This window comes from Arvicanthis niloticus, chromosome 13, assembly GCF_011762505.2.
Source record: "Arvicanthis niloticus isolate mArvNil1 chromosome 13, mArvNil1.pat.X, whole genome shotgun sequence".
Taxonomy (NCBI): Eukaryota; Metazoa; Chordata; class Mammalia; order Rodentia; family Muridae; genus Arvicanthis; species Arvicanthis niloticus.
In genome coordinates, this window is record NC_047670.1 from 14,031,388 (window position 1) to 14,057,832 (window position 26,445).

The 26,445-nt window shown below is 44.4% G+C and overlaps 1 pseudogene; it reads left to right on the plus strand.

Moving 5' to 3' along the window:
- Positions 1 to 9,059: 9,059 nt before the first annotated feature.
- Positions 9,060 to 9,938, plus strand: LOC143434198 (glyceraldehyde-3-phosphate dehydrogenase pseudogene; annotated as a pseudogene).
- The last annotated feature ends 16,507 nt before the right edge of the window (positions 9,939 to 26,445 follow it).

Consider the following 26,445-nt stretch of genomic DNA (forward strand, 5'->3'; position numbering starts at 1 on the left):
TGTGAGAAGTGTCTGAGGGAATGTGGCTAAAGCATCTACTGCCTCAGACATTATGCAAGCATGTGTCAATAAGTGGCAATGGATAAATGAAACTTGGCTCTGTCAGCACCCAACCTCCTTAGCCTGAGTATCATAGTTATTGAGTTCAGGCTCCACTTCATTCTCCACCCTATTTAGTATTGGGGGCAAGGAAAGCCCACAGGATGACAGTGCATACATAACTCCTAGCCTATACAGAGCAGCTCTCCATGTTTCCTTATGATGTGGCTCAGTGCTGCGAGTGTCTGCATAGGATGCAAACAGCTCTGAGTTCAATCCTCAGTTCTGCTGAGGGTGGGGATGAGGAAGTGAGGGACCTCTCTACTAGAAGGTCTTTGGCCTCCCTGACTCCCTCTGGCCTTAGCCAACCCAATAGATGCAGGGAATTTGGGATACAATTATTGTCCTAGACATTCCAATCTCTGGCTGCTGAAGGTATCCATGGTGTAAGAGTGTGAATCCCAACACTCTCTGTTTCTGCCTTGCTTACTTAGGCAGTTGAGAGACTTGTGGTATGAGTAAGCCAGGTTACCCAGGACTGACATCCTAGAGGTCTGCAGAATCATTAGAGATCATTAGAGGGTCTAGATTCTCCACTAAAACAAAACAAAAACAAACAAAACAACACAAAAAAACCTGCTCAATAGGGAAAGATAACTTGTGTGAAAATAAACTCAGATGGCAGCTTGGTATTCTCCAAGCAATGTGATGAACTGTTTGTATAACTTTCATAAGTGCTCTGCTAAGCACTTATGTGACCTTCATAGAACAATTAGCTTTAAGCAACTTCTAGGAGATTTCCTCTTAGGCTCTGTGATATTTGATGATGCAATCACTCAGCTCAGAAACTTTGTTCTTTATTGTTATTATAAGCCAGCCCATATGCTGCAAAAATGTGCACCAGGCCTCCCAAATTCTCCCCACACTGCCCTGACCACTTTGTTTTGCAACAATGTGCAGCTGGAGAGCAGCCACCAGTTCCTTCTTCCAACGCCCCAGGACTAGAGAGCTGGACAGGACGGCTCCAAAAGTCACAGGTGCAGGGTCACACACACCGTGCTGCTCCCCCAGGCAATCAGACCCTCAAGTTCTTTCATTTCTCAAACAAAATTATTGTAAAAGGTAACGTGTTCTAGGAGTATACAGCGGAGCAAGAAGCACAAGATGGAAGTGCCCCATGCCCAGGCAGTCTTGTTTCTAGATATTTATCCAAAAGGACTAAAACCAGGATCATAGAAGAGATAGAATGGGTATCACAGCACTATTCTCAAGTCTCTAGATTCAGGGCTGTAAACGAATGGATAAAGAAAATGCAATGTGTTCATATACTACATGCCATTGGTACCATTCAGGATTTTAAAAGACGGAACTTGGGCTGGGGAGATGGCTCGGAGGCAGAGGGCTTGCTGGACTAGCCTGAGGTCCTGAGTTAAGATCCCCAGAACCCTCATGAAAGCTGAACAGGTAACCTCAGCACTAGTGGGAATGAAGAGAGTGGAGGTTCAGTGCCCAGCCTTTCCGAAAGCTCTGGAACCAGGGAGAGAACCTGACACTTGGTGTCAGAGACCTCTGGCTTTCAGATGTGCATGAACACACTTGTTTGCATACACACATGTGCGAGCACACACGCATGTGCACATGCACACACACACACATATGAAAGTTTAATATATGACACAAATTATTTTGCTGAGGGAAATAAGCTTATATCTGAAAGTTAACACAGCAAAAATTCCACTTATATTCAGAATGTCAACGAGTCAAGTTTTTGAAGTAAAAAAAAAATGCAATATTGGTTACCAGTAACTGGGAAATGTGTAGTTACATCAACAAGAGAATAAGACCCAGTGTCCTCTAGCCTCCACACGTACCTGCAGACATGTGGTCTGCATGAACTCAGGTGGGCACATACCTATATCTATATATCAAATATGAAATAAATAAACTTTTAAAAAGGAAAGCAGAAAACATAATTTACATGCTTGTCACCCAGCAAAGCTTAGAAGGCCCTCCTGCAGGACAGTCAAGTTGGGTCACGTCCTATTGCACATTTCTTAGCTGTACCTAATGCAAGGCCTATTGTTACTTTAACAGAGATGTCATTTCAACAAAGACCATCACTAAGTAAAAGAGCTGGCAGGGTTTTGAAGCATTTCATTCAGATCCCCCCCCCCAAAAGATCCCTTTATTCCCCTTCCAGCAAGAGTGTGAGGCTGCTTCCACCGACCTTTGTTATGATTAGGGATTGTGATTTAAAAGTTATACTTTTTACATAAATATTTTGGATTCCTTGACTCTTGCTCAGGTTGAACATTGTAAAATAAATTAACATTTCTGGCTAGCTCATATAAAAGACATACAATCCAGGTGTTTTGTTTTTGTTTGTTTTTACATGCTGTGAGCCAAGATTGGGCAGGCTTTGGAGTTATTCTAACTCACCCCAGCCATGTGTCCCTTGTGACTTACTGTTTCTCCTGGACACGTGGTCATGGTCCGTCTCCTCTCATGCAGCCTCCTCCTCTCCAGGGTCCTTTCTTCTTTCCCTCTTTCTCTACCTGTGACCCCACCCCCACCATCCAGCAGGTAACTGAAAACCAGCCCACCCTCTATCCACTGCCCAATAAAAAGGCTTTAGCCTTTTATTGACCAATTAACTTGGGGGGCAATGTGTACATGAGGATCTCCTCATCAGGGGCAACCACATCTTGGGGGGGAATATATAGCATTTTGAATACACAGCAGCACCAGACCAACTCCCTACAGAACAAGGTCCCATGGATAATTGGTCCTTTGAGTTCCTCATGTGTGAAATTCCCTTGGTAAATACATAGTTCATTCACCAGCTCTCTTCCATAGTCTTCACCTGTTTCTTGTGGACTTGTAAAAGTATGATACACAAGAACACAAGTGTCTGTCCAGTGGGCACTAGGCACAACCCTTTAGGTTACTGCAGGTGTTCTGATTCTATGGCTTTTGCTTACCCATAGTTCTGGCCCAGGGATCCAGACATCTGCATTCTCAGGCCCTGGCGACACTGCTGCTTCTTTGCATCCCTGGTGTGCATCAGCATCACCAACCTGTTAAGGGCCCTGGCAGCACTTCTTTTCCCATATGCAGTCTAAGTATTCAACAGGCATCTAGGCTTCATCTTCTGTGCAAAGGCAATTGGGTTTGGTGTTAAAGAGAGTATTTCTAGTTCACAATGGCTCCTATAAAGCTTAGGTTCCTGTGAAATCAGAGGCATTTGGGCAGTCCCCCATTTAACCCTCATGATAATTTTTGAGGTCGATCATTGTTCCCATTTCACAGGTGAGGTAATAAAGGCTCAAGGCATTTTAGTCACTTAACCTAACATCACCCACTTAGTAGGTGGCTAAACTGAAACCAGTTTTCAAACTCTCTTTAAAATAAGTCAGCAGGGCTGGCCAGGGGATGTGAATAAATTATCTGTGAGTTAGAGCCTGCTTTTACTTAAACACTTTATTATTTTACACATCATTTAATTTTTTTGTACTCATTTGATTTTTTTTTAAAGTTGTATTACATTGAGGGGGCTGGGATATGGCTCAGTGGTTAAGAACACTGGCTTCTTTTTCAGAGGATGAGGGTTTAATTCCTAGCACCTACCTATCTGGCTATAACTCCTGTCCCAGGAGATCTGGTGACCTCTTCTGGCCTCCATGGGTGTCAGGCTCCCATGTTGTGCTCAGACATATATGCAGGCAAAGCATCCACACACAATTGTTTTTAAAGCTTGTATCACACCAGGCGAAGGAAATGGCTCAGTGGCTTCTCAAAGCTGATTAGGGAGACTGTCCATTCTAGTGAGCTCTGGGCTTGATTGACAGACCCGGCCTCACTGAATAAAGCAGAAGAAGAGAAATGAAAGATGATTCCCAGCATCAGCCTTGGGGCTCCACATGCACACACACCTACTTATGTGCATGTGAACCCCCACCCCCACACCTATATCCGCAAATATACATACACACACAGGAAAATGTGTTACATTAAAGTACTGCTTAGTGTGGAATTTTACGGCAAGGCGAGAGGTTCCCTTCATAAGCACGCCCAGCCGCTGTACCTCCTCCGGATGGAATCCACACCTTGTAGGACAAAGGTTTCCACATAAATGCTCCTGGTTTGGACATTGGCTTATGCACATCCCCAGGGGAGTGTGCATTACTCTGTGATAAAGGCAAATACGTCCTGTGTTAGCTTGGGCTCCTAATTGCAGACTTTCCCCAGCCTGGAGTACTGAGAGGAAAGGGCTTTATCTCACAGCCTGTCTCCTCCTGCGGAGACAAGTGCTACGGGTGGGGTGTTGCAGTGCTTCTAAGGCTGCAGGGACAGAGACGGAAGCCTGCTTTTCAGCACGGATCTGATGGGCCCGCCCAGGCTGCTCCATACTCCATTCTGTCCGCTCCCCCAGAGCTGTCTGGATCTATTCACTCTTTAACTGTCTCTCCACTAAGATCCATGCACTCCCCATCTCTGAGCATGGAAAGCAGCCTGACAGCTAATTACATAGCCACCTGCCTCGCTGACCACTCCAGCAGCCACGTGACTGAAGGAAACCAGCCAGAAGCCCAATTCCTGAAACCAGGCCCAACAGATAGGACCCAGTTCTTGGAATCTCATCGGAGAGGCAGCTGGCAGGGGTTGGGGCCAGCCTTCCTAGGGCTTGGACTCTCTTCTGCATGCAGAGGTTCAAAGGCCCATCTGGGTTACCTGTCTCCCACAGAAGAAAGAAGGAAGAAAGCCAGGCCCAGAGGTCCCTGGCTTAACCCTCAGCGTCATCCTGTACTTTGCCTGAGGGACAAATCCTGCTCAGGGCCTCCTGGTTTTGCCAATGCCCCCTCTCGGGGCTACTTGGATGTTTGGGCTTTTCTGGATGTTAGAGATTGACTGTCCCCCAAAACTTGGTGTATTCGTTTGTTCTTTAGTGGGGAGGTAAGAAGTGATGAATCCTCAAGCTTTAGAGCCTCCTGGAAGATGGGTAAGTAGGTCATCAGGGCACCTCCACTTGCAAGGGATTAAGGCTGGGGCTCAGGGGGCCAGTTCTCCTCAGGGCAAGTTGTTCTAAAGTGAGCCCACCCCACATGTTTGGTCTTCTGTATGCAGAAATTCCTCTTCTGTCATGTTGTGATGTACCCAAAGGGTAGAGGGCTCTGTGTGTGTGTGTGAGAGAGAGAGGGGGGGGGGGCTCTTCACATGAGGACAAACACATGGGGCTACCCCAATGTTGGACTTTCATTTCCAAACTGTGAGCTCTTACTGTATCTCTTTTCTTTATAAGCAACCTGATGTTTCACATTTTTTGTTGTTGCTGTTTTTTCAGACAAGGTTTCACTATGTAGCCCTGATGGTCTAGAACTCACTCTGTGGATCACACTGGCCTCAAACTCAGAGTGCTGGAACTAAAGGCATGCACTAGTGTATTTTGTTATAGCAAGATCAACCCAATACATCTGTATTACAGCTTTAGAACCTGGAACTAAAACCAAACACTTTTCTCCCTTACTTCTTTAATTTTGATCAATGTTTTATCCCAGAAATAGGAAGCAACCCAGGGTACCATTTCTTAAGGAAGGAGGTGAGAGATTAATGACATTCTAGTTCAAAGCCAGGGATGAGAGCTTGGGGATTAGTCAGGGCTTTCTGTTTGCTTCTTCCCCAGAAGAGAAATATCCCCTAAACTGGGAAATGGAAGCAGTCTGGAAAATTTGAGGACTGATGAGAAAAATACCTTCAATTCACAACAGGCATGAACCTGAGAGAGGTTTTGAGGACATTTGAAAACAGAAAACATCTCATTTTCCATGAAGGAGAATTAGGCCAGCTCAGGATCTAAGAAGCAGGAATGGCTGCACAGTTTTGGAAGATCAAAATCTGTCCTCTTAGAGTCTCCAGAGCCTCTGTAGCCTCTCTGCGATCAGAGAACAGCCAGGTTTCTGTAGGTTCCCGGGAGGCTTGAATGAGCCAAGGGCCAACTGCACAAAGACTGAAATCAAAGCAGGCCACACACAGCTCCCGTGTCCTTGCTTCCGTGGCCAAAGACCACCAAGAAGGAGGGGCACATGGTGACCATGAACTCCTTACCAGCACCACTGTCCCACCCCCACAAACATCATAGCATGGGCCTCAAGACCTTCTAATTCACACAGAACCATGGGAGGGAGCAAAATCTGAATTGGCGGGCACTAAATGCATCTCCCCAATCCCCACGACACATACACCATGAGGAGAAGTAAATAGGAATTCCTTAGGAGACTACAGTTATGTTTCTTATGGTTTTTTTAGTTTGTGTCTTGGAATTACTAAGTGTTTCTTGCCTCTGATCTTTCCATATTCTAAACTATTCTGTATTCTGCAGCCAGATTAATTGTCCTGAAATACCACTTTATGCTTTCATGGATTCAAAGAATAATCATTGAACTGCTACAAATGACTCAGAAACTGTGTTAGAAGATTAACCTTAAATTGACTGTAATAAGAACAATGTAAAATAGCACTGCACAAAGATACTGTTTATAAGCAAAAATCCGAACGTTTGACAGCACACTCTGTTTAGGAAGGCAGTGGGAAGTAGGCATTCAATACATTGCAATTGGAAATGCAGCACGGACCAATCTCTACTGAAAGAAATTTAGCAATATACATCAGCATTACATATGGGTTTGCCTTTTGAGAAATCTATTCCATTTGTAACAGTCTATTATTCCAAAATTGTGTGTTCACACTCCCCAAGAGTGTGAAGGGACATGTGCAGGAGACTATCAATTCCTAAAAACAAAGAAGTAGACACGTGTGTTAACAGGGAAATGGTGTGTGTGTGTGTGTGGGGGGTGTCAGTGATATAGTTAGCTGCTATTAAAGTGCACAAGAGCACACAGTTGTAAAACAAACGAGGGATGTTCCTACATACTAGTGAAGTGGTAACAGCACTATTAAATTGAAAAACAGCACAGAGAACTCTGGCAGGCATGTGTAAAGTTCAGGGTTTGCTTTGAGAGTGCTGGGTGGGAGGGTTTGGCTGTATGGCCTGTACACACTTAAAATGCAGGACCACAAACATCAACTCAAATGACAAAGGAGCTGAAACACAGAAGGCAGAGATGTGAATCTGGCTCCTCTGAATACATCTTGTGCAGATTAGCTTTAAACAATGTAAATGCTCGACAGGATTATAAAAATAACCAAATGGAAAAATGCAATCCTTCAAAACAGAACGTAGATAAAACAGTTAAGCCTAACTGTGTACCGATTTAGACTGCAAATCACACAGAAAGAATCATTTCAAGAGACTTTAAAGCAGTTATTTGATTATATAATCCAAGTAAGATTTATTCTAACAAGAAAAATGTCTACAAATACTAAGGTGTTGTTTCAGTAATTATGTTGTTAATCCGAATACTCTTGACGTATCTTAAACCATAGCTGTAGGAGGTTAAAACAAGTAACTAACCCACTTTGGAACCCAAGATGTTCAGAATAAGAGAAAAGCAAAGCAAATGGGAAGTTAGGAAGTTATGGGAAAGCATACAATTTTAAATGTGAGTGAGGGCACAGAGGGAGTCCATGATGTATTCTCTCTGTCTGCTGGAAGGGTCTTAGGAGGATGTCCCACCAGGTACTAACAAGCGCCCCAAGTGCTCATGGAGTTGTCTTTACATATCATTTCCCACTAAGAAGGTCTTAGTTCTTTGTGAAAGGGCCTTTGTAGTGGTTCAAATGAGAAATGGCTTCTAGCCTCCTATATTTGGTGGACTCTTTAGAAAGGGTTAGGAGGTGTGACCTTGTTGGAGGAGGTGTGTCACTGGGAGTAAGCCAAACCACCAAGCAATCTCTCTCTCTCTCTCTCTCTCTCTCTCTCTCTCTCTCTCTCTCTCTCTCTCTCTCTCTCTCCTCTCCTCTCCTCTCCTCTCCTCTCCTCTCCTCTCCTCTCCTCTCCCCTCCTCTCCTCCTCTACTCTCCCTCTCTCTCTCTCTATTTAATCTGTCTGTCTGTCTGTCTGTCTGTCTGTCTGTCTATATTTCCTGACTGCTAAACAGAATATAGCTCTCACCTGCCTGCTGCCATGCTTCCTACCATGATGATCAGAACTCACTCTCTGAAACTGCTAGGTCTCATAGCACTAGCAATTCATAGCAATAGAAAAACGTTTTTTTTTCAGGACCAGAGTAAGAAATGTACAAGATGAGCCTGAGAAGCAAGGGAGAGGGTTATAGCAGTGGTTGGACAGGTTGTACTCGCACACCTGCCCAGGAGCCATCTGGATTTGCAAATGAAACACACACACACACACACACACACACACACACACACACACACACACACACGTTAATTTTAAATGTATCTTGACTAGCTCAAAGGTTGGGCAGTTCTAATTCTCCCCACAGCTAGCACACATTTCCCTCCTGTAATCCTGGCTTAACACCCTCTAATTCTGTATTTTATCTTTGTTGCCCTGGCTCCTTCTGGGCGACTCCCTAGTCTTTGCTGTCAAAGGTGCTTCAGGGCAGCCCTTCTGGTGGCTACATTTCTTCTCACCTAGATTTCAGATGATTTTCTTTCTGTAGCTCTAAATCTGATCTATCTCTCTCTGAAACATGGAGATACTCCCTCCCTCCCTCCCTCCTTCCCTTCCTTCCTTCCTTCCTTCCTTCCTTCCTTCCTTCCTTCCTTCCTTCCTTTCAGTTTCTAGCCCATGCAAATCCAAAGGTCCTGCCTCAGTCTATCTGCTCAGCTATTGGCTGTTGGCTCTTTATTGATCGATCAAAAACCAAGGGGACAAGGACCTTCAGCATTTGGACATGCAGATTCACAATTTTGGGGGTCGAATTAATTCAAAGCATTAGAACCAATCTTCAGCAGAAGGCCAAGGTCATGGCGACCATTCAATAGCTTCTGGGACAAAATGAAGGAACAAGTCGAGCATCTTCATGAATATTAATTTTAATTACTTGAAAAATATTCAATCTCTGCTCCTCCCTGTTCCAGAGATTGCCAAATCTTCTTGTGCAGTGCCAGCCTCATCCTGTAGACAAAATGGTGAAGGTTGGTGTGAACGGATTTGGCTGTATTGGACGCCTGGTTACCAGGGCTGTCTTCGGCTCTGCACTTGGCAAAGTGGAGATTGTTGCCACCAACGACTCCTTCATCAACTACATGGTCTACATGTTCCAATATGACTCCACCCATGGCAACTCATCATCAACGGGAAGCCCATCACCATCTTCCAGGAGCGAGATCCTGCTAACATCAAATGGGGTGATGCTGGTGCTGAGTATGTCGTGGAGTCCACTGGCGTCTTCACCATCATGGAGAAGGCCAGGGCCCACTTGAAGGGTGGGGCCAAAAGGGTCATCATCGCCACCCCTTCTGCTGACGCCCCATGTTTTTGATGGGTGTGAATCACAAGAAATATGACAACTTTCAAGATTGTCAGCAATGCATCCTGCACCACCAACTGCTTAGTCCACCCTGGCCAAGGTCATCCATCTATGACAACTTTGGCATCGTGGAAGGGTTCATGACCATGGTCCATGCCATCACTGTAACTCAGAAGACTGTGGATGGAAAGCTCTGGAGTGATTGTCGTGGGGCTGCCCAGAACATCATTCCTGCATCCATTGGTGCTGCCAAGGCTGTGGGCAAGGTCATCTCAGAGCTGAACGGGAAGCTCACTGGCATGACCTTCCGTGTTCCTAACTCCAATGTATCCCTCACAATTTCCTTCCCAGACCCCCATAGTAACAGGAGGGGCCTAGGGATCCCTCCCTACTCTCTTAAATACCATCAATAAACATTTGCTGCATGCTCCCCCAAAAGAAACATATTCAAGATATTAAAATGTATAAATTCACAGCAATAATAATTAATTATTATTGTTATACTGGTTGGTTATCTTTAAGTATGCTAAATAACTCACTCGTTCTGAAACTTTGCAGATAAATAGAAAGAGCCAATCATTTATTGTGTGGTGTTCATCAATTTTCTATTGTTGTAGCAAAATACCCAAGATAAACTTACTTCCCGAACCCTCATTCCACGGTGAGCCTAGTTGTTCCGGGGTTTACAGTAAGTTATAGTGCCATGGCTAAGGAGCTGTGGAGGGGAGAGATGTTTCTTTATAACATCCAGGAAGCAGAGGCAGGCATAAAAGAGCCAGAGAGAAAACAGATACTTCAAAAGCATACGCTCAATGATTATCCTCCTTCTCCTCAAGTGTTAATACCTCCAAATAGCCGATTAAGCTAAGAATTGATCAGTAGATTCACCCATCGTTGAGGTCAAAGCTAACAACTAGATCACTTCCCACCTTTGTGCACTGCTGCTCTGGGGACCCAGCCAAACCACCATCTACCTTGTGGTCTTAATAGAAGAATCCTAGCTCACGTGGGATGGAGGAAAGACAGGATGGGGATGCTACCATCTTGTTTCCAGATAAGCAAGGTTATCAATGGCTACCCCAATCTCTAAAGGAAACTTCACAGTAATGAACCAGGCTAACAATATCGAGCCTGATGATGATACAAAGGGAGCAGACATAGCACAGGCTATGACATATTTGGTAGCACACATAACCATTTGTCAAATATTCCAGCCTTAAGACCTCACCAGATTTTCCGGGAACTACAAAAGGAGACAAAAGGGCGTTGTTCACCACCTGGCCAAAGGCTCTGAAGCACAGAGTGCTGCCGATAGCTTGCAAGGGGTAAAAGGGTGTGGGGAACCTACAGAGCTTTAAATGGAATTTACTAAATTTACCTACTGAATCAAAATTGTGAATATGGTCTCATTTGGATATGGTGTCAACTATGTTCATATTTTTAAAGACAAGAATATTTTATAATTTTTCATAAAAAATCTTAAATACTGACTGATAGCTCTCACCATCGAAATAAAAGCTAACTGTGACTGGCATTCAGTGCCTTCTCCTTGAACCAAAAGGTTTAGTCTATGTGTGCTGCTTATGAGGCCACATATTCTTGACGATGTCATCCAGTGCCTTTGAGCTACGTGTGAAGTGGACACACCGTCATAAACTCACTTTTAATTGCTGTAAACTGTGAGTGAACAAATGGGGAGCACACTGTAAGTCACGCAAACTACCTCCCAGGTGTGATCAGTGTGACTTCAAACATACCTGAATCCCACCAACTTCCCAGAACCCTTCCCCCATCCGATGATAAGTGTCCCTGTAAGTGTTACAGCTTGGGTAGAAAGGTATTCTTGGAGTTCAGAGCCAAGGAACATCACAAAGTCACAACACACAACAAACCTCACACAAGAGATTTTTTGGAAAGGAAAAGCCCAGGAGGTGGCTGCCTCCTTGGGTGAGAAGCCTCAGAGAAATAGGAGGAGAAGGAGGAAGAAGAAGAGGAAGAGGAGGAGGAAGAGGAAGAAGAAGAGGGAGAGGAGGAGGAGGAGGAAGAGAAAGAGGAAGGGGGATGGAGCAGAACCACATGGCCTAGAAAAGCCACAAGTAACAAGGGGCCTCATAGCTGGGGAATAAATTAGTATAGTGATATAGATGCCCAATCTAGGCCTATAGCTTACAAATATAATAACTGAGTTGTATGTTTTTGTATGGGCTTATTGGGGAAAGAAATTACTGCAACATTACTCTACGTACATATGTTTAAGACCAACCCCTTGGGATTGGATAATTTATAATGAAGTGTGTTTTCATTGGCCACAGACTTTGCAGAGGTCAGTTATTTTCTTTCAACCTTTACAAATGTTATGTACTTCCTTCTGGCCTCCAAGGTTTCTACTGTAAAGTCCTTAAGTATCTCAACTGTTCTTCTGCTGTGAATTGGATGTTTTTCCACCTCTGGGGGTTTTCAAGATTTTCTTTTTGTCTTTAATTTTTAGAAGTTATGAAATGACTGGGCACAGATTTCTTTGAAAATTTTCTATTTGGGGATCATTCCATTTCTGGACTCTTTCACTAAATTTGGGAGACTTTTAGACATAATTTTTTTCAAGTATTTTTTCTTTTAAGAGTTGCTGTCATTCTCCCCTTCTGGAGCCCTGGTGACTTGAATGTCAGGTGGTTGGGTAGAGAGGAGGGGCCTGGAGGTTTGTGTTGTTTCCATTCTGTCTCCCCATTGTTTACATTCAGTCATTTCTGCTGCAGTGTCTTTAAATCCTCTCTCTCCTCTGTCACACCACGCCTGATCTGTCACATTCTGTCCACCCAATGTGGTTCTTACTTCAGGTTAAATTGCATTTTTAAAGCTCTAAAATGGTTGTTTCCTTCCCTTCGTAGCTTCTATTTCTTTCCTGAGACCTTTTCCCTTTCTATTCACGGTAAGAGAACTGCCTTTGTCTTTGGTTCATTCTCTCCTCTGAGGTCTTTGTCAAGTAATTTTAACATCTGTGTCATCTAAGCACTGGTATTTGCTCCTTGTTTTCCCATGCAAATTGCGCTTTGTCTAGTTTGCCATATGCCAAGCTACTTTCAATTGTATCCTAGATATGCTGGTTATTATGTCAGGAAACCTTGAGTCTTACTTAAATCCCACGAAGAGTGTTGCTATTTTCGTCTTAGCAGGCAATGAACCTGGTGAAGCCTTGGTCTCTGTTTCCAGTCTGCTGTCTGTGGTTACCACTGCAGATGAACTTTCTGCAGTGTGCTTGAGTCCTGTCACAGACAGACTCCCCCTAGTGACCAGCCATTCTAGCATGAGTAGTGGTCTATCTGTGGCTTTGTCTTCTCTCCAGGATCAAATTAATATGGACTGCTCAAGTGCACCGGCAATTGGTAGACACCTTTATGCAACCACAGTCACCAACCCCCTTCCCCCCCCCCCTTGCTTGTTACTACTCAAGTTTCTGGGGTCCCCCTTGCAGTTCCCTGAGTGAAAAATCTGGGGCCTTGGTTTTAAGGTACAGCTCCAGTTTTAACTGTTCAAACTGATAATTCCCCCTCTTTACTATGCTACTAAAAACTTTAAAAAATGGTTACACTCATACCATGGAATTACAATGTCTGGCACACGGGAGATACTTAGTGTACCTTAGTCACCTCTTCCTAAACATGTGGATTTTGGGCACCATTTTATTCATGCCTGTGCCTTTTGTCACTGGGCTTTTTTTTTTTTCCAGTCCCGTGATGGTCTCTGGGGACCCATTTTCACCATATTAGTCTCTCAAGCTACCTTACATTCTGTTTGGAAGTCTTCAAAGCAAAATGAAAAACTAAATGAATGAGAAAACCCCATTTGCAGAATGCCTCACACTGCTGAAGCGGCTCCTACACTGGTTTCTGTATTTCATCATAAACAAGATTCCACATGCGTCTCCTTTATAGAGGCAACACACTTATTTTCTTACCTTTGTTAAAGTTTTGTGTCAATGTTCGAAGCTCTTTTAATGCCATTGTAGAGACCTCCAGGGGCCCTCTGGAGCCACATGGCCTAGGAACTCAAAGTCTAGGACTCCATCATCAGGACTGCCCCATAATTGGCTTATGCTGACCCCCTGCTCCTGCCCTGGAACCAGGGTCCATCCAGGGGTTTGGTGTGCTGCTCTGCCTCACTACACCCTGCCCACCATGAATGAGTTGATAATTCTAAAACTCTAAACTAAGATAAGCCCCTCCTTTTAAAAGGTGTTTCTGTCAGATACTTGGTCACAGTAATGCAAAAGTAGTTGATGCTATATGGGAAGTTTGCCCCAAATGACTAACTTGCCCTGAGCAATCCCCAGAAAGCAACACCAGAAAACAACAACCTCGGGGGGCTGAGGACAGAGTGCTCAGGATTCCGCTTGAAGAGTGAGCCCTCTGTGCCCTAGTCCTCACATCCCGTGGGCACAGCTGGAACTTGGACTAGGCTCAGGGCCACCGTGCTGTCTGAACATGGTCAAAGTCCATAGACCAATATTGAGGGTAAAGATGATTTTGAGTAAGCCTGCCACTCAAATGTGCTATAGTCCAAGAGAAATTAATTCCCACCTTAGTCTCAGAGAATTGTTGTAGAGAAGGACAAACAGGCAAGAGCCTTGACTTGACTTTGTGCTCAGCTCTTGGGTAGCTCCTCCAGTGAAGAGGTGGAGTTTTCCCCTGTCATCTCCTTTAGGCTGATTCTGAATCTTACTCTGACCAACAAATTTGTAAAAGGAGACATTTGCTTGTTTTGATCCAAGCCCTCAAGAAGCCTGGCACATTTCTTCACTCCCTTGGGAGTCTTGCCTTTTCCGTACTAGAGGACAAGAAACACAGGATCACAATCACTCCAGTTACCTCAACAAAGACCCCAAACATGGGAAAGAACCCTTCAAAGCAAGCCAATTGACCTGTAGCTGTCCATAAAAAGAGAGGGACCATCTAATTTCAGACTAAATTGTCAACCTTCTGAACTAAAATTTTGTTTTAAGCCCTGGAATTTAAAAGTATTGCTTCTGGAGACTTGTAATCTACTGCAGAGACTCACTAAGCCATTTTTTGGCTACTGGGAACCCAGTATCTTTGTGGCAGCCCCTGATGAGGGTGGGAAAAGATGGTATGTGATATTCTGCTGTGTCTGGATACTGAGGTCAGATATGCAGCTACAGGCTGTCTGCCTGGATCACTAAGCTGCACAATGGAGGGAGGCTGCTCCAGAAGGCATCCAGACCTGCAGTGAGCATCTCACAGACAGGTCTGCCTCCTAAAGTCTGCTCACCGCTCATTACTGTGATAGCCCTCAGCCACACCCACTGGCTGCAGGGCCAGAAAGCTAAGTTTAAATTTTTTAAAGAAAAGTATCAGTTGCTAATAAATCATAACCATGAGGGAAACAATTGTACTATCGCTGAACACAGATTACACATGGCTTAATTTCTGGAAAGTTAAATCTTCTGTTTAGAAGTCCATCTCAAAAAGTTTATGAGAAGAAATATGATAATGAAAATTGTATCCATTTGGCAAAAATAAGGCAAAATTTGATAATATTATGGCAGAACATTAATGCACAATATAAGCACCAAGACCAAATAACATTATACCTACTTAAGAAATGAAATACAAAAGTAAACACTTATAGCAGATACAATTAAGGAAGTGAGTCTTGGTGAACTAGAAAGGGCTCCATGTTACCCATCATTGTGGCTATAAGCTTGCGTTTCCCTGGGAGATGGAAAGAGAACACTTTTTGTTGGATTTCTAGGTTCCTCCAATGCAAATATTTCTGTATGTAAATAGGATTATTTTCTTGGAAAGACACAACAGAAGAATTATAAACAGTGCTAGCAGACAATTTATCTACACAATCAGTTATAAAGAGAGCTGAGGGGTTGGTCCCATCGCTGTGCTTCAAATATTCATGGAAAGCAAGGCAGGTGAGAAGAGAAATGACCAATGGGTATTTTCTCTTCCTTGACTGTGGGTCTTTTCATTTTGGTAGTAAATATGAGACAACACTCATTAAAATATCTATACCATTTGAGATCTATATACCTGTGCTTCTGCTTCACTGAAGTATGTGCTAAATATATATATAATATTATATATATATACATACACACATATATACATATACACATACATACACATACATACATACATACATACATACATACATACATTTACCAGCCATGAATATACAATATATACATATATGTACTATATATACATATATACACATTTATACTATATATGTGTACACACACACACACTAATACACACACACTCATTTAGCAAACATGAATCTGAAACATTGTCAAGTGCATGATGAGAAAGTCAAAGTTATGCCATCACAACAATAAAAACTAAATTAGAGATTCTGTACATTTTTTTATAGAACACTTTGGTATATTAATAAGGAAATAGATTATGAAATCCAAGCCAAGAGTGAACTTTCAGAAACATCCACTTAAATTTATTTTCTTGGGACTAATTTGGCAAGCTATTTTAAGTAAAATTAATGCCATCCAGATCCAAAATAATGCAAGAGCTCAGCCTCGACATCTGCCTGAGATGCACTGGAGAAGTCAGGGGTCGACAGATGTGTCTTGTGTCAGTCTCAGCCCTTGCCCTGAGATGCACTGGAGAAGTCAGGGGTCAGCAGATGTGTCTTGTTTCAGCTTCAGCCTCAACACCTGCCTGAGATGCACTGGAGAAGTCAGGGGTCGGCAGATGTGCCTTGTGGTGAGTGAAAATCAGGGTACAAGTTGGGGAGTTGGCTCCTGCTAGAATCTCGAGTTTGCTGGCATCTGGGCTCTGGTAAGATGATGTTCTTAAAACTTGCGTCCCCAGGAAAGCAAGCTGCTAGCAGCACAGTGAGCTGACCAACCAGGAGGGGCCCCACTGCTATTCTGCAAGCTCTGTCCAAAGCCTGTGGCCACTGTTCTTTTCTGACCTTTTTTATTTTTATTTTTTTAATTTTCATTCAAGATCTTCAGCAAAAAGTCTCAATTCCCTACTTAGGCTTCTACTTAGGTCCAAAGTTTGGCACACAGCTTCTCTACAGAAGTCTGCTGGTGGAGTGACTCTGCAGACAGACAGAATGAAAGTAGTGAGGTTTGAGAGCAGCTGGCAGAGGTGACAGCGGCCATGCCATGGAGGGAAGCTGTTTGAGAAGAAACCCAGACCTGTAGCAGGCATTGCAGGAAGGTACAACCAGACTTACTTGTGTCAGCCCACTGAGGCCTGGGCACTGCTTGCTGTGTAACATCCCTTAGCCCACTCACTCCCACAGAAGGAGCACAATTCTGATGGCACTGGGACAACCGTGCACATTGCAGCCACACAAATAAGTCAGCAAGCACGACCCTGGCATGCCTTTTGGATACAACAGGTACTATATTTTCAGTGATTGCTATGTACCAAGTCATCCTCTAAGTTTTTTGTGATGATTAATTAACTTAATCATGCAGCCAGCCTTGTCATTGTGCTCATTTCACACATTAGGAAACTGAGGTGCAAGGAGGTTACACTAATTATTCAAGGTCAAATTAAATGTTAGGGTCTGGGCTCTGGAGCCACAACTCTTAAATAAAATGAAGGAGAATCTGGGTATTGTCTTTAGTCCCAAGGGTTTACCACCATGTGTTCTAAATTTTATTACTAAAGCAAAAAATTATTCTGGGGTGGGAGGGAGGGAGGGAGAGAAGGAAGAAGGGAGAAAGGGAGAGGGAGAAGGAAAGGGAAAGGCCTAAGTTGCCAAGGCCAGAAGACATTAAGTTTTAGAGTGACCAGCTTGTCCTGTTAGCCCAAAACTTTCCACTTCTTAGCTCTGAAAACCCCACATCCTGGGAATCTTCTCCATCCCAGGAAAATGGGGACAGTTGGCACTATGATCAAAGCAGAAGTCATGGGAAACTCTCTCACCCTGCCCCCAAGACCAACCACAGGCCACATTTCTCCCATCCCCACAATAGCCAGAAGGTCCCCAAACCTTAGCTGTCAACCGTAGACTAGTCCTCACTATTCTTAGTTCAAGAACAGTGAGGCCTTGTGTGAGGTCCCCAGATCCCATTGGTGTGGTTCATCTTCTCCCGAGAGGACAAACTTGGTGGTTGGAATCACTCCCAGCCTTGGGCAAAACGTCCAGGCCTTTTTCATCTTCTACGAGATGATAATATTCTCTCTTCATCCTAGACCCACCCAATATGGGTTTAGAGATTCAGGGTGGTGGTCAAAATGGCTTTCTCTGTGAAAAAATGACATAGGTTTAAGTCTTCCTGTTAATAGACAGGTATCAAAGCATCGGACATGACTCCATTTTGGAGGAGAAGATGCTGTGATACCTCTGAGGAACTCCTTGTCACTGGCTGAATCTTCAGAGGCATCCTAGGACCTAACATGACTGCAAACTTTCACTACATGTGGTCCAGACCAATCTAATGATATAAGCAAATAAACTATGAATATTCAGAGCAAACAGCTCACCAGTCCATCAGAATACTTGGGGTAAATTAGTTCAGCAGACTGGACCAGAGGCCTACTCCATGACTCACTTGCACCCAGAGTAAATAAGAGAAGATTAAGCACAACTTGATTGAATCACACTGAAGCTTGGCATAGCGCAACAAACAGATCAGCTTGAAATCTCACATTAGGAACACATAATCTCATAAAATTTATGACTGTTATTGCTTACCACATATGTTTCTGGGTTACTGTGTGCTGAGCTTTGGCAAACTGCATTGCTGGGGTCTTGAGGGGCCTGCCTGCTGATCCACAACGTATTTCAAGAAGGAAGACGCGTTCCTGTTTGACACTTTTTGGCATGGTCTGTAGCGTGGCTTGCCCAGTGCAAGGAAGGGGGCTGTTGGGAGATATTTTGGCAACAAAAAAGGAGGTCTGCTCCATACCCCAAGTGGGCCTCACTGCAAGTCCTAGTAAGGCACTGATAGAGACTGACAGGCAAATCTTCTCATCTCCAGACCTTTATCTCCTAACCTTTGAAACAAACTGGTAAAATGAGAAGCTTACCATAGAGTCTGTCTTTGCAGTTCTGCATTATAGGAGTTCATAAAAAAAAAAAAATCATGGAACAGTGTATTTAAACTGCACTGACCCATTGTACTTCAAACCCAAAGAATCCAGAGTAAGAAGTGGCCAAAATATCACCCATGAGATCAGTAATGAGTTAGGGTGTGGAAGACGGGGTGTGGCTTACGGAAGGGCAGATGGGTTCTAGAGGCCACAGAATATCAACCCTGAATATCTGGGTGGCTGGTTGCTGAGAGAGGGGCTCCCACAGTCTTGTTCAGACAGCTGAAGCTGAATAGGACAGATTTTCAAATGTGTGTCACCACTAAAACTCTGCTCCCATTAATCAAGGTTTCCATGCCCTGACCATGTCCTCTGAGCCCAAATGCAATCATGACTCCTCTCAACATTAAGGCTACTCCCCTGCTTCAACACAGAGACTTTTGATGGTGATAAGGGCCAGATGATAATTCTCCACATTCCAATCTATATGCTCTGAAGTTCCCTCCAAGTCCCTTGTCAGGGACTCCAGGTCTGACTGGAGGAACTCACAATGGATTCATTGGAAAGCCACAGGAGTAGGAACAAGAGTGAAAGCCCAGCCATGAAGAACCTTCCTGCAGTAGACAGTCTGATGAGAAAAGGCCAGGATCTAAATGCCCAGTCCTGAGGAGCCTTCCCGAGGGGCCTTCCTGAAGAAGACGTCTCTGACGAGAAGACACCAAGATCTGTCAGCCTTTGTCTCACTTGCTGAGATTCTCAGCCCTCAAGTCCATGCCCTGACCATCTCCTCTAAGCAGTGTCTCATGTGCAGTCCCTGCCAACAGCCAAGGCCTGACCCTCTGACTCCCAGCCCTCTTCCAGGCCTTTCCTGTTCAATTTCAGCACTGCTGGCCCTATCCAGAAAGTTTTGAACAAGAGGGAAACATTTTCTTTCTGGCTTGTTCCTTTTCATTATGATTTTCACAGCCAATTCTGTTAAATCTGCTAGAACAAAGTCTCCATTCATGATTCGTGTTCTTCCAAATGGTCTTAGTTTGATTTGAAGTCTAGTTCTGTTAATATTTTGTCTTAAGTTCCCCCAACCCCCGTTTGTAACTCAGATATCAGCTGAGGACTGCCCTACCCCTGAGCATCTGTGCAATGTCTGATGGCAGATTGTATTTTCCAAAAATGGCCACAACACTATTTCCAACCCCACATGCTCATTCTAGAGCTTTGTAATCCTACCATCAGGAGATGGGGGCTGCTCTTCTCCTCTTGAACCTGGGTAGGCCTTTTGATGCTTTGACTAATAGATTACACTAGAGATGACTTGTCAGGATTTCTAAGAAGCTGGGTCAGGAAGACAGTACAACCTTCTCCTGGTGGCCTCTCTCATGACACATGCCTTTGGAGCCATGGACAGCCACATAAGCAGACAGCCCCTCCAAAGATGCTCTGCAAGGTATATCATAAAAGAGGCCATGTAGAGATGGGAGGTTTTTTGAGGAGCCCAGCTATTCCAGCTTACACGTGTGGATGGGGGAGACTGTGGAGGGGCCCAAGATACAGATGTCATCTCTCCGTGTTGCCTCAACCCCTCTCTGACATTTTTGCTGATTCCTGGAGGAAAAGGATGGATGCTTTGCTCGTGGGTTGTGTTCTCACATGCTGCCTTTGTTCTGCCTCACATTCATTCTTCCAAGACACTGGATCCAGGTTTGGGGCTCACAAACATCTAGGAACAAGCATTTGCGTGAGTAGTGATGGACGGCATGCAAACTTACGGTTACGTTGCTCACCGCCTTTATTTTTATTTTTATTTTTATTTTTTTCATTTTTTTGTTTGTCACTTTGCTGCTCTCTTTTCTCTCACCTCTGTCAATCTGCATCTTCTTCTCAGGTTGCTCTGGGAACCAAAACTTTCCTTTCTATTATGAAGAGAACCTATCTCCCTCTAGATGCTTAATTTGAAACTTCCCCGCTTAACCACAAGAATCCAGCCTTTACTGGAATGCCTTGCGGTTGAAAGTGGGCAACCTGGTTTGTGTGCATGTGTTGGAAAAGAAATTCAGGAATCCAGGAGAGAACCAAGAGGTCAAAATTGCCCATGGTTAGCTACTATGAACATAAGAACATTATCCTATTGGTACACCAGAATATTGCATAGGATGGGATCACACTACACTTGCTGTTCAAGCCCTCCCTGGGCACCATTAGCATGAGTACAGCTTTGTATTTGCACAGCAGTTGTATAAACATGGCATCATCTAACCCCAACACACTCGTGAGGAGTCCATGGTTGTAATTATTCCTTTACTTAAGGGATATTGGTGAGAAGAAAAATGTAGATCTGAACTTAGGACCACTCAACTCTTGTATCATTTGAACATATCCTTCATCTAAACTGGTATATCTCTGGAGAAGGTTCTCTAGGACCTGCATTTCTTATGCCAGGCCCAGATGACTCTTCACTCATCTCTTTTAGAGAGCTGAAGAGACTTGAGCTCTCTAAGGTCTGTGACTGATTTGTTTTTCTGGCAAAACAGTGAGGAAGCCCAAGTTCTAAGTCCCTGAAGGACAAAGAAAAGCCATAAAAGAGTCCCCTCTGCCTGTCTGTGCTTTGCTTTCCAGCTACCTGGGTGTAGCTGGCTCTGGTAGGTTTATCATGTGTCATCTCCCTCCTGGACAGTACTTATCCTATGTCAGGAGGGCTGCATCTGTTCAAGGCCATCTGGGAAAGGAGGATGTGCCTGGGAGCAGTCTGTTCTCTGAACCCTGGAGGGCTCCTCAGGCTCAACCCAGGTGGCACATCACTTTTTCCTAGGAGAGAACATGGAAGCTGTTCTCTGAACCATTCACTGATGAGCAATTTTCTAAGCAGAATCCCAGGAAACCAGCCTCTGCTTTGGCCCCTTCCAGAAGCTGAGATAGGAGACCCCCCACTGGGTGGATGACACCAGGGAGTCACTGACCTTTCTTTTGTTGATTTCCCTGGGCCTTGAGCTAATTGTGAAGGAGAATTCACAACTGAGTTATCAATCTGTCCCTCAGCTGTTCCGACAGCTGCTTGTTCTTGAAAGAGGCCAAGAGCAGCCAAATTCTCCCTTACCATAAACTATGCTAACCACCACCCACCCCTCTGCCCTTAACCCCAAGGGCTCAGGCAAAGTCTGGGATAGAAGGGAAGGACTGAGCTTTGAGTGCATCAGCCCAGAGTCTAGTCCTGCCTTGCCACACTGTACCTACCAACCCTGGATGTCATGCTTTGCTATCTGAGCCTGAGGTGCCCAGGGATCTTAGGGGAAGCAGACTTTGAGATTAGAGGCAAGTAATTTCAAGGTGATCTGAGGAAGTGCTGTCAGGGGAACATATGTGGCAGAAGAGAGAGAAGCCAGTGAAGGGGGCATGGAAAAGGGACTAGTCCTATTGGGAAGCTTCTGCAAGAGTCTGGAGTCAGTCACCTCTCATCTTTGGAAATAATGATCTTATTCACAGCTGTTGTTGGTTGGGTCCTCTACTCTTAGTGGGTCTGTGGGGGAAACACTGCCATGTCTCTCTCACCTGCTTTATTCGTAAACAGAACAGAATTTTGTAGATAAGAGAGTCCTATCTGCCTATCCTGGACTTTGCCTGTATGCAGATGATAAGATGGTAAGTGCCAGGGGGTATATCAGGCCACTCACGGTACCTGCTCCAAGTGCCTCTGAAGCTATGGGAAGAGTGGCTGTGTGTGTGTGTGTGTGTGTGTGTGTGTGTGTGTGTGTGCGCGCGCGCATGTATCAGCAGTCAGTGAACTTGGTTGATCAGAGAGACTTCATACTCAGCTGCTTAGGTAGCAGCTCAGTTCTCTGCATGCACAGTTGAGAGGTCAGATGAATTCTTGGGCAAGAGTTAGAGACTGAACTTGGGGGATCCTCCCCTTAATATTCCTTTCAAGTGTATCCCCTCTGTTTACTGTGATCATAGTCACCTCAAGCCACGTCCTCTTGCTAGAATGATCTTGGGTTTTCTCTCTGTGGCCTTGCTACTATCCTAGCCAGCAAAGTGGCTCAGTCCATCTTCCTTGCTGTCTCTTTGAAACAGCCGTAGGTCCTCGCTCTGCTCAGACAATAGGCTGAATATAAGAGCCACACAAAACTAAAACTTAGTAAGCTGACCACATGAAACCTACAGTCAAGTCAAGGGCAAGTCCTGAATCCAGACACTGTTCCATTGTCCAGCTACTCTTCGAAAACCTCAATTTCCAGGTTGAGAGGGAAAAATGGAGTCCCCACTGCTATGTGGCCTTTTAGTACCTCTCTATGTACCTTTCAATGTAACTCAGGGTGTCAGTCACCAGAAGTTCCTTTTCTTGGCCCCGTTTTCTCAGATGAGCCTTTTCTCCTTGAAAAGTTCATGAATCCTCATAACCATATTGCTCCTTCTGCTCAGCTAAGTCTTCCAAAGAATCCACTGCTGCCGGTCCCATGGGAGAACAGTAATATTTCTGCATGGGGCAATGCCATACAAGAATTTTCATAAAGAGTCTTTAGAGCTCAAAGGTAAAGCCTATGCTAAACTAGGGTGGATGACTCTACCACTGGAATATATCTTGATCTGAAAGATTAGGTATGACCCCATAGCCTAGTAACAGTGGCTGGAAAATACAGACGTACCATCTGACGTATAAGAGGGTGACTAGGTTCAGTGGCACATTCTCAAGGAAACCTATTTTTTGGGCATCTTCCCATCGCCTGCTGCTCCTGTTCCAGAATAACCTCTGTGTAGCCAAGGGCAGATGCTCATTCTCTAACCCGCTGTGCCTGATGTGTGCCTGTTGAATGAATATTTATTTCTGCATCTGCCCATTCATGTTAATGTTTCACATGGTACCTGGCCTTCAGGTGAGCCTCAAGCTTCTGTGTATAAAGGTTACAGACTTACTCCGTTACTTCTAGGTGATGAAAATACACTCCTTTTCCTTTTAAGTCTGATTAAGTCAACCCTCAATTCTATTTTTTTAGGTTTATTTGTTTATATGAGTACATTGTAGCTGTCATCAGATACACCAGAAGAGAGCATCAGATCCCATTACAGATGGTTGTGAGCCACCATGTGGTTGCTAGGAATTGAACTCAGGACCTCTGGAAGAACAGATGGTGCTCTTAACCACTGAGCCATCTCTCCAGCCCAACCCTCAATTCTTATCTCCTCTTTTTAAAACATTTTGTATTCTTTGTGAATTTCACCTCATACACTTTAACCCCACTCATCTCCTCATCCCTCCATATCCACCCCCCACCTTTACATTCTCCCCTACAAAAGAAAACAAAATAATAAAAACAAAATTAAAGAAAAACCCTTACCATGAAAATGCAGTGTATCACAAAGTATACCACTTTGCCCAAACAGCTTTACTTGCAAATGTTCATCACAATGAGTCACTGATCTGGTGACTTCTGGCTTCTGCTACACCATCAACACTGGATCCTCACCAGAACTCTTCTCAGATATTCTGTTGTTGCCCCGTGTCATGGAGATCTGTCGTTTTGGATCTGCAGGACTGGTCCCTTCATGTGTTCCAAGTAGATCATAGATGAGTTAGATGTTGGGGTGGGCTTAGGTGTGAGCTGTGGGTGTCAGCCCACTGGCTTTCCTACACTGGCACTAGAAGGACTAGCTCTCCTATATTGCCCAGGCTAGCGGAAGAGCCAGCTCTCCTGTCTGCAGCAGCTGGCAAGGGGCAGAACCAACTCCTGTGCTCACTTCACCAGGGCCAGGTCTCCTGCACTCCTCCAGTGAGTAGCCGGGCCAGCTCACCCAAGTGCCCTAGCCAGCAAGGGTCAGGGCCAACTCCCCCACACTGCCCAGGGCTAGGAGGGTGCAGGAGCAGGCAGGGGGCAGGGCCGAATCTCCAGCACCCACAGAATTACACACTGGTGAGATTTAGCCTCTTTTTTATTGGTGTCAACTGGAGGGACCCGAGAGTGCCTCACCCCTAACAACTCTTGCAGTTAAAAGTGGTCATATGACACAGTATAGACCAGTAGCTGGAAAGCTTGTCATTTCAGTTCCTTCTCTTTTCTTCTTGTCAAATAGACATGGCATAGTCTATGGCACTCCTGTCGAGAACGCAAAGCATTGGCATGAAGAACAGTCTGAGCCCCACTGGCCAGTTTCACTCTCCCTCAACTTCAACTAGACATTTACCTCCAGGATATTGGCTCCAAGGCTCCAAGTAAGTCTTCTGTTATTTTTTGATGTGGTATCATTTCCCCAGAGAGCTGGTGGAGTACTCCTGATTTTTTTTCCAGAGTTGGGTGTACATCTATACTCAAGGCATGTTTGATCTAGTTGTCCTACCGCACAAATGGAAAAGTCTCCTGTAAAAGGTTAGACCCAGTGACAGTAGAGGTGAGTTCCAGCAGTGCGCTGTGACAGAGGCCATGGCTGTGACAGCTAGCAATGCCATACTACACCACCTAGGCTGAGCTTTCTAAGGAAGCATGAGGACCAAATAAAAACCATCTCAGGGCATCATTAGTATCTCTTGGGCAATACAATCTCTAAAGAGGTGAGAATGCGCCAAGCAGAGGCCTAAGGGCTGAAGGACACACGTGCTGTGTATAAGGCCGGAAGGTGTAGGAGCTAATGAGGGGTGAAAATTGAGGACTCAGGCACTCTGAAGACCCAAGGAACAAATTGCCATGAACTTGTGGGAGGGGCTGACTTTAGAGACCAGAACAGCCACTGACGAGAAAAATCATTTCCTCTTAACCTGCTACTGATTTGGACTTTAGAGGAGTCAGCCTCTGCCCGCACATACGAATGCCCACATGTATGTATGTTTGTATGTATTTGTATGGTTTTGTATGTATTTGTGCATGTGGTGTGACTTTAGGCCTGGAGCTTCAGGCTGGTTGAAAGAAAAGTTTGTTCAGTCGGAATCCAGCCTTATTGGACTTCAAGACCCCAGATAGAATCTGACAAAAGGCCACATCGGTGCCTTCCCTGTGCCAGCACTGTCCCACAGTCCTCATTCTCAGAGGAAGCTGCAGATTGAAAATGACTGAATCCACCCTGCAGACCTGGATAAGGCCAGACCTGGAGATGGGCAGAGCCACTTTCCATGACATACTTGACCAGAGAAAGAAAGGCACATAACCTTTGAGAACCTCAACTGACCATCTGGAAACAAGGGCTAGTTTGGCAATTGGAAGCCTGGGTGATAATCCAGCTTGGTTTAGACCTCAGGGTTAGAGGGAAGGAGGAATTAAAGAAGACTGGTGAGTTTTTTTTAATTGTCAAGTACCATGACAATTAAAGGATTATAATTATTTTCCACAACAATAATAATAAGCTAAATTTTATTCCGGCATAAAAATGCAAATAGCTGAAATTCAGTGATGTAGAACAGATCAATTTTGGAAAATTATACCTCATCTGCATTTCACAAAGCTAACAGGAGTGCACATTGCCATGGTTCTGAGAAAGACCAGAAGAAAAGAAAAGTTCATTAATTCAGCAAGTCTACCCAATTTCTGCTGAATCAAAGGCACAACAATTTATTCATGAATATGATGCTGAGCTTAGGGGGAGATTCGATGATTAAAATACATTCTTAAAGCCTTTAAGAGAGTTTAAGCTATCATTTGCATTCTAAATAGACCTCACTGACCCAGCCTCCTCAAAACCTTAGATCACACTATGATGCAAAGCCAGCAGCTGGCTGCCAAGGCTCCTGCTGGTTTTATAAAGCAGTCTGAGGGTCCCAGTTCTGCTTAGACAATAGGCTGGATAAACAAGTGTGCGTAGCCAGGAATCTCTCAGCTGAAACCTTCAATCAGGCGCATCTGGCACTGCTTTGGCAGTTTTTTTTCTAGGCCAGTCCTGAATTTAGATACACTACCCTATTATCCAACCGTGTCACCCACCATATGACCCAATTTTAAGTTTGAAAAAAAAATGTGTCTGTGGCTATGCAGAATCACTTAAAAAAATGTAACTAGAAT